The sequence below is a fragment of the Prionailurus bengalensis genome, chromosome D4 (assembly GCF_016509475.1).
Source record: "Prionailurus bengalensis isolate Pbe53 chromosome D4, Fcat_Pben_1.1_paternal_pri, whole genome shotgun sequence".
Lineage (NCBI taxonomy): Eukaryota > Metazoa > Chordata > Mammalia > Carnivora > Felidae > Prionailurus > Prionailurus bengalensis.
Genome location: NC_057359.1, coordinates 11,830,466 through 11,838,568, shown reverse-complemented (window position 1 = coordinate 11,838,568; position 8,103 = coordinate 11,830,466). Strand labels below are relative to the sequence as shown.

The 8,103-nt window shown below is 45.2% G+C and overlaps 1 long non-coding RNA gene across 1 annotated transcript; it reads left to right on the top strand.

The window, feature by feature from the left end:
* Nucleotides 1-2,720: 2,720 nt before the first annotated feature.
* Nucleotides 2,721-5,839, top strand: LOC122474471. The gene is made up of 2 exons (XR_006294908.1): nucleotides 2,721-3,249; nucleotides 4,764-5,839. It is a non-coding gene; the product is annotated as an uncharacterized LOC122474471 (long non-coding RNA).
* Nucleotides 5,840-8,103: the final 2,264 nt, after the last annotated feature.

Here is an 8,103-nt window from a genome sequence, read left to right as displayed (position 1 = left end):
GAATGAACTACTGATACATGCTACACGAATGACCTTTGGAAACATCATCCTAAGTAAAAGCAGCCAGATACAAAGGACCACATATTGTATGATTCTAAATGTCCAGAATATGCACATCCATGGAGACAGCCCCTTCTTCCATCTTCCTCCCTGGAGAACTCGGGCACATAAATAGCTGGATCTCCAACGGTGACCTTGAAAATGGAAGCCAGCGCTAGGAAGGATGGTGACGCCTCCTTCCAGGTGCCTGTAAAACCACTACACCATCTCCAGAAGCGCTGCTTCCCAGTTTCTTTTACTCTAGAGGGAAGAAAATTCTGTTTAAGTCCCAGTTATTTCAAATTTTCTGTTATATACAACTGAACCTCATCTTTACTAATAACTCTACTGAGACGATGGCAGGAGGGCATGTATGTAGGGATGTGGTTAAGAGAGGCACACCCTCAATATCAATAACAAGTCATCAGACAGATACTGTCAAAAACAGATAAATTGAGAAATAACAACATAACCACACTATCTATAGCTCAACGTGTTTGAAAGCCATTGCCTCAGAGAGCAGAACTGGGGAATGAGGCAGGTGAGGCAGGGGCTATTTTCTCTTGTTATAGGTTTTTAACAAAATATTTTATTTTTTAAAATTATATGCATGTATTACTTTGATAACAATCAAAACTCACTTCTTTAAAAAAAAAATGGCAAATCCAGCACACAACAATTTCTCTAAGAATGCAGTTCTTGGAATCTCAGCGCTCAACATCTAGGGCAGAAACTCTGAGCCTTTTCTCTCACCAACTTAACAGCAGCTAAAAATTCTAACTCTGATCCCACCTCTGATCACCAACTAAGATTCCACACCCAATTCTAATGTTTGGGGGTGGGGGGAGTTCCCACACCACCAGGCAATTCTCAGGCACCAATTGAGTGCCCCACAATCTAACTCAATTCTGATGCTGTCTGCCTGGAGACGGCATCACATCCACAGGTTAAAGGCTCAGTCCTCCAGAGAGACAGCCCCCTCCCTGCTCACCTCAGGGGCCAGTCTCAAGCCCAGGTGTCATCTGTGCTTCTGACCCACTGGCTGTAGATGGACCTCCACTGTTGGGTTGGATTAATCTGCTAGAGTAGCTCAGAGAACTCAGAGAAACATTTTGCTCACCAGATGACGGTTTATTATAAAAGGATATAATTCAGAAACAGTCGGATGGAAGAGATGCACCAGGCAAAGCGGGGAGAACAGGCACGGAGCAGCCAGGCTCTCTCTGAGCATGCCCCCCGCCCCAGCACCTCTAGGGGTACACCAGCCCGCAAGGTCTCTGCAACCCTCCTTTCCTGTTTTTGTTTTCGTTTTCGTTTTATTTTCGGAGGGGTGGGGGTTGCTGTCACTGTTTTATTCCTTACGTAGGCATGTTTGATTGAATCATTACCCATCGGTGATCAATTTATTAACAAAAGACCTTTATCGATCGATCACTCTTGTTACTTAGGAAATTCCAAGGCTTTTAGGAGCTCTGTGCCAGGAACAGTGGATAAAGACCAAATACATATTTCTTATTATAAATCACAATACCACACCAGTCCTCTTTTGTTCTTGTTTTTGTTCTTGCTGTGCACCTGGCTATTCTCTAACATAAGGACACAGAATGGCTATTTACCATTTAAGGGTGACCCACTCCCTGTTCCCAGAAACTTGATGTCTCAAACCTTGAAGATGGCTTGGATTTAACTACATCTCACCACAACACAATGGTCCCAATATTGGTGCAAGTATTAGGAAGAAACTATATCAGGGGGTGCTATTCCTTATGCAAGTTCTCCACATTTTCTCCTCATCCTCTTTTGCCCCTGGAAAATCTAGGAAGAAAATGAAGTAATGTATATTTTCCTGTTACGACACACATTTATTGAATCCCTCCTTATGCTCACCACAGGAGCTTAAATGGAAGAAAAAGAAACCACACCTTCTTTCAAAGAGCTTAGAGCCTAGAGGAGGAGAAATACCATTCAGAAGGCAATAATCAACATTTTTTTACAATGTGACAAATGATTTGCTAGTGGGAAAGGTAAACTGCTGTGGGAACCCACAGCAGGGCCCCTAACCCAGCCCTAGGAAGGATTCCTGGAGGAGGCAACATTTAAGATAATACCTAAAGCAAAAAAGAACAGCACTAGTCAAAGTGGTTGAGCTCCTGAGGAGGACTGATTATATTGAAAGAGAAAGTGGAGGGGCCTAGGTGGCTCAGTCAGTTGAGCGTCTAACCTCAGCTCAGGTCATGATCTCACAGTTCATGGGTTCGAGTCCCACATGGGGCTCTGTGCTGACAGCTCAGAGCCTGGAACCTGCTTCAGATTGTGTCTCCCTCTCTCTCTGCCCCTCCCCTGCTCACACTCTGTCTCTGTCTCTAACAAAATACAATGTTAAAAAAATTATTTTTAATGTAAAAGAAAGAGGAAGTGGAAATCTGGGGGCTACCAGGAGCCCTTTAGTTTAAGAAGGAAAACTGAGGGAAGACAGAAAGAGCCAGAGATAGAGACACAGAGAAGTCTAGAACACTGGAGAAGTTGCTCTTCTGCTGACGAGAAGGCGATGAAAAGAACTTTTTACTTGACAAATGTTTTACAGAGGAAATTTCCACAAGTATAGCATTGGTCGTCTCCACACTACTTCCTAGAATGCTCTAAACCTGAAGCTTCCCTACCCCTTTCTAGTTTTGGCTTCCGGAACTCCCAGAGTCCAGGATTCCCTCATTGCCTGCAGATGTGCGTGTGGTGCACATCTCAGCCTGGGTCTGGGCATGAGAGAGGGGGTGTGAGGAGGAAGGCATTGGAATGATGGATGGAGGCAAGAGGCCTGACCGAGAACACCTGGAAGAAGCCCGAGGAAAACCGCAGAACGCGCCAACAGCCCTGACAATCTGAGACTCTATTCCCTGGCCATGCAATTTTCTACATCCAGCACCCAAGGCTTGATCAGGAATCGAGAGGAGGCTATGCTTGTTGAAGGAAGAGTCGATAACGTACCCAGGCCCAGGCCATCCACTCTCCTCTACTATGAGGCTGGGGCTGGTGCCAGCAGAAGGCTACCTGAGAGTCGCCGTGTGGGGAATCCAGGGGGTACTTCTGTGTGAACTCTTGGCTGAGGCGCAGCCCAGAAGTCTCAGTAAAAGGGAGCAGAAGCTTCCGCCTCAGCCTCCTCTCCTCTCTTCTTCGGACCACGTCTCCCGGACCCTTTTGTCCCTCCATCCTTGGGTGAGCATTTCCCGGCCACACTCCAGACCACGGCTCAGGCTATGGAGTCACTAAGACACCATCTCACCCGTTTTCAACATCTGGTGCCTACTAACCACTCAATAAATCCACTCGGACTATGTGAATTAACACACTTGCAGACAGGAGACTGAATTTCTAATGGCATAGCCTGCAACCTGTGGGCCCCTACCTTTGCAAATGGGCATGAAAACAGAAATGGGTCAGAAAGTGTGTAAAGGCTCGAGGCTCCTGTTCACAGAGCGCCTTGGAGGTTTGCAACCCTTGTGCTCCCTCTGGATGCCAGTGCTCTGACAGCACAGCACACACCTAGGACACACAGAATGTCACCTACTGGTCAAGCTTGAGACCCATCTTTAGTCTCAGATCTTGGCCAATAGCCCAGCCCTCTCCATGGTCCCCTTTCCACACGTGTCACTGGAGCTGTATACGTGAGGCACGTTGAACACACGTCAGAATGGGGCAGACTTGGTCTCTGCCTTCGTAGAGCTCTGTCCTTCAAGTTTGTAAGAAAATTCAACTTTTTTTAAAATGTTTTATTTATTTTTGAGGGAGAGAGAGACAGAGACAGAGACACAGCATGAGTGGAGAGGGGCAGAGAGAGACAGAGACACAGAATCCAAAGCAGGCTCAAACTCACGAACCTCGAGATCATGACCTGAGCTGAAGTTGGACGCTCAAGCAAATGAGCCAACCAGGTGTCCAGAGGATTCAACTATTTAAACTTAAGGTCTTGCGGCACCTGGATGGCTCAGCTGGCTGACCATCTGACTCTTGGTTTTGGTCATGACCTCACGGTTTTGCAGGTTCGAGCCCCACGTCGGGCTCTGTGCTGACAGTGTGGAGCCTGCTTGGGATTCTCTCTCTCTCTCTCTCTCTCTCTCTCTCTCTCTCTCTCTCTGTCTCTCTGTCTCTGTCTCTCTCCCCCCCCCCACCTGCCCCCTCACTCACACTGTCTCTGTCTCAAATATATAAATAAATTTAAAAAAATTTTTTAAGTAAATAGTACACTTAAGGTCTCTATAGCAGGCCAGGGTGTTTCAGCCAACCAGTAAACATTTTTGAACTAGGCTCCTTCCTATGGCCTTCCTTTTTCTTGGACTTTCTCTCAGCAATTGCTCCGGGAAACTGGAACAAACGTCTATCCTAGTTTATCACAGTGGAGCCAGCCATGCTCCTTCCCGACATCATCACCTTTCTCCATCTCAAAGTATAATTATTGAGTCTTGGAAGCACCTCGGTGAACTTGCTTAGTGACCTGTGTGCAAATGTGGCAGGTTATATTTTCCCAAAGTCACCCCAGTAAAATTTCCAGTCTCACCCTCTTCCAGAACCTGTCTCTCTTCATCAAAAAGCAGATTCTAGTTAGTCTCCCTCTGAACCTGAGTGGGACTGATGACTGCTTCCGTGGACAGAATGTGGTAGAAATAATGACTTATAACTTGTGAGGCGAGGTCAGAGGAGATAGAATTTCTTCCCTGCTCCCTCTTTTGAAGCGCTTGCATGGGGAACACAGCCATCGTGCTCTGAGGAAGTCCAACCCAACTTGCAGAGAAACCACATGGAAAAGTGGAAACTCCTGCTGACAGCCAGCATCCACCTGCTAGACATGTGTGTGAATGAGCTCTCAGATGAGTCCAGCCCCCAGCCCTGACGACCTCCAGCTGAGGCCCCAAACATGGGTTACAGGCTTAAAACACGTAAACTCCCCGAGGCTACCGACCTGGGCAGGGCAGGAGCTCACCCTGTAACGGTAAAACCCTTTGCCACTTTACAAGAGCAGGCACTGTGCTGAGAAGGCTGAGAATTTCACTGGTTTCTCCCAGCAGTTCTCAGAAAATGCAAAAATATCCTTTTGGCCTCCAATCAAAAGCCTCTGAGGAAAAAGTCCCCAAGTGCACAATAGAGAATTGTGTGGCAAACGCGGATCCAGGACTTCCAGTAGGAAGCCCGGCTGAGAAGGAGCATTCTCTGGGACCCTTAATAAGCCTCTCCAGCCCAAGTTACTTGTGTGATTACGCAGCTGGCAAGATTACAAGAAACATATGGAAAACAGAACCACAGACCAGCGGCACACCCAGGAGCAAAGAACAAAACTGAGCTTTGGGACTGTTAAAGAAGCCCTGGCAGGGAGCACATTTCCTCGCGGCCCCATCGCTGTCACCTTCCTTCATCAGTCAGGCGCCTATTCTTAGTCTGCAGTATCTCAGCTGTGACCAAAGAGAACTCTCAACTGGCTGAAGAATTACAGGGGCCCAGAATAGCACATACGAAGCTGAGCAATGCAAGCCAGCAGGCCTTGCTAAATTGTTAAGTGGAACAGGGCGGGTAGGAGGGAGACTCTGTGGGTCCAAGAGCCTGCCTATAACAGGACCCTGCTTTTTACCTAGGGAAAAGGTTGGAATAGCCGGCTTGTGGCAAAAACAATGCTTTAGGGAAGGAGAAGCAAATTCAAAGGCAAGAGCTCTTACACAGAAGCCAGAAAAAGAGTCTTTGTCCATTTATTGCCTTGTATTCATTTTGCCAGATTAAAAAAAAAAAAAAATGGAGAGGCACCAGGTTGGCTCAGTTGGTTACGTGTCCCATTCTTGATTTCAGCTCAGGTCATGATCTCATGGTTTGTGAGTTCGAGCCCCCCGTCTGGCCCTGTGTTGCTAGTGCAGACCCTGCTTGGGATTCTCTGTCTCTCTCCCTCTCTGTCTTCTCTCTCTGTCCCTCCCCCTCCCCTGCACATGTACACTCATTCTCTCTCTCTCTCAAAATAAACAAAAAAATTATAAAAAATAGAAATCATTTTGTTGTCTTGTAACTATAAAATTAATATAGTCTCACTGTAAAAAACTCAGATGTAAAATATAAAAAAGAAAGTAAAAAACCACTGGTAATTTCATTATCTAAAGCTTAGTGATATACATTCATTTTTTGGTGTTTTTCAGTATGCAACTGGTATTTGCCACCCAGAAATTTTTCTCCTTCCTCTAGGAAAAGTTTCCCCAAACTTCTTTTGAGACATATGCTCCCTGCTAGTTCTCAGCCTGATGATTTAGAGATTTACACACTGCGGCACCATGGCTGGGTCTTTAATATTTCAGCTAACCATTATAGCCCATGCCCCTGGCCGAGATATTTGATTCAAGAGTGGTCATGTGACCCAAGCCAGTTCAACCAGAGTGAAGTTCGTATCTTTTTCTGGGACGTTGAAGCAAAGATGCTGTCTAGGTCCTACCGGACCTTAATGAGGAAACATGTAACCCAGGAATTGTTGGCAGCTCTCTTGGGATCTTGAGAGAAGAAACAACTCCATGGAATGTACGAGAGAGAGACAGAGAGAGAGCAACCAGGTCCTCTGGGACATTACTGAGCCCCTGAAAATCCTGCCTTTTCAGGTACAGGAATCAATCACTTACTTTATTGCTCAATCAGCTTTGAGCCATCTCTGCAGTTACCAGCAGCTGGGGACGTGTTCTCATCAGTATCAGTTCCTTCAGGCTTCCTTCTGGACTACATCCCCCCACAACCCCCCCAATACAGTTTTATGAAAAACTAGGGCTTGTAATATCTTTTCATGTCAAAAAATACAGACCTACATAACAATGATTTCTAGTGTCCTTCTTGCCATTTACATCTCTACTTAAATGTCATCTCAGTCAGGCTTTTCCTAACTTACTTAATCTAAAGTAGCCTCCTCCCTACTCTTTATCACATGACCCTTTTAATTTGCATCATAGCTTAAAAAATAATAATAAAATAAAAATAAATTTAAAAAAGGGGGGTGCTTGGGTGACTAAGTCGGTTAAGCATCTGACTTAGGCTCGGGTCATGACCTCGCAGTCCGTGGGTTCAAGCCCTGCGTCAGGCTCTGTGCTGACAGCTCAGAGCCTGGAGCCTGCTTTGGATTCTGTGTCTCCATCTCTCTTTGCCCCTCCCCCACTTGTGCTCTGTCTCTATCTCTCAAAACTAAATAAAACATAGAAAAATAAAAAGTAAAAATGTATTTTTCTATATACTCTATGTCACCAAGTCCTAAAAGCTCCATAAAGAAAAAAAGAGAGATCTGCATCCCCAGATTTTACAACAGAATTCTCACAAAGCAGGTGCTTGATAAGTGCTTATTAATGAATGACTGAATGTCTGAATGTTTCATGTGTAAACCATAATTTATGTAAAGCAAGTTCCTGTTTTTGGATATTTAGGTTGTTTCCAAGACTTCACACATAAAAACGGCTCTGTGACATCTTCATACTTTATTTCCTTAATATAAATTATTGAAATGGAACTGTGGACCCAAACCCAAGGGTTCTGATGTATATTGCTATGTTGTCTTACAGAAAACCTGGACCAGTTTTTACTCCAACTACAAAACGTAAGGCTCTTAAGGCTCCACATCCCCCCACAGATGAAAACCAGTATCTCTTTGTTGTCTTATGTTCATGTCATTATTAGTGAAGCTAAATATTTTTCCATATAGTCATTAGTTAGGTGCATTGCTTTTTAAAGAAATTTTATCCTTTGCCCATTTTTCTATTGGGCTTTCAGCTTTCCTTGCTGATATAAAGGAATTTTTTTTAAAAGACTAGATTAACCGACACATTTGTATCATATCCGTATGCAGGCAACTAGATCGGAGCCTGCAACCTGCAAACATTCACAGAAGTTAGAAAGTCCAGCTGCAATTTCTGGTTCTTTCCTTGGGCTTCTCTGAGAGGGAAATGATGGCATCCCAGGGTAGTGGAGGCCAAGTGGCTGCACTTGATTATCAAAGACAGGGTAGGCGTGGCTACAGTAAAGGGCAGCGGAGAGGATCAGTAATCACCAGTCTGGCCTGCAGAAGTCTTT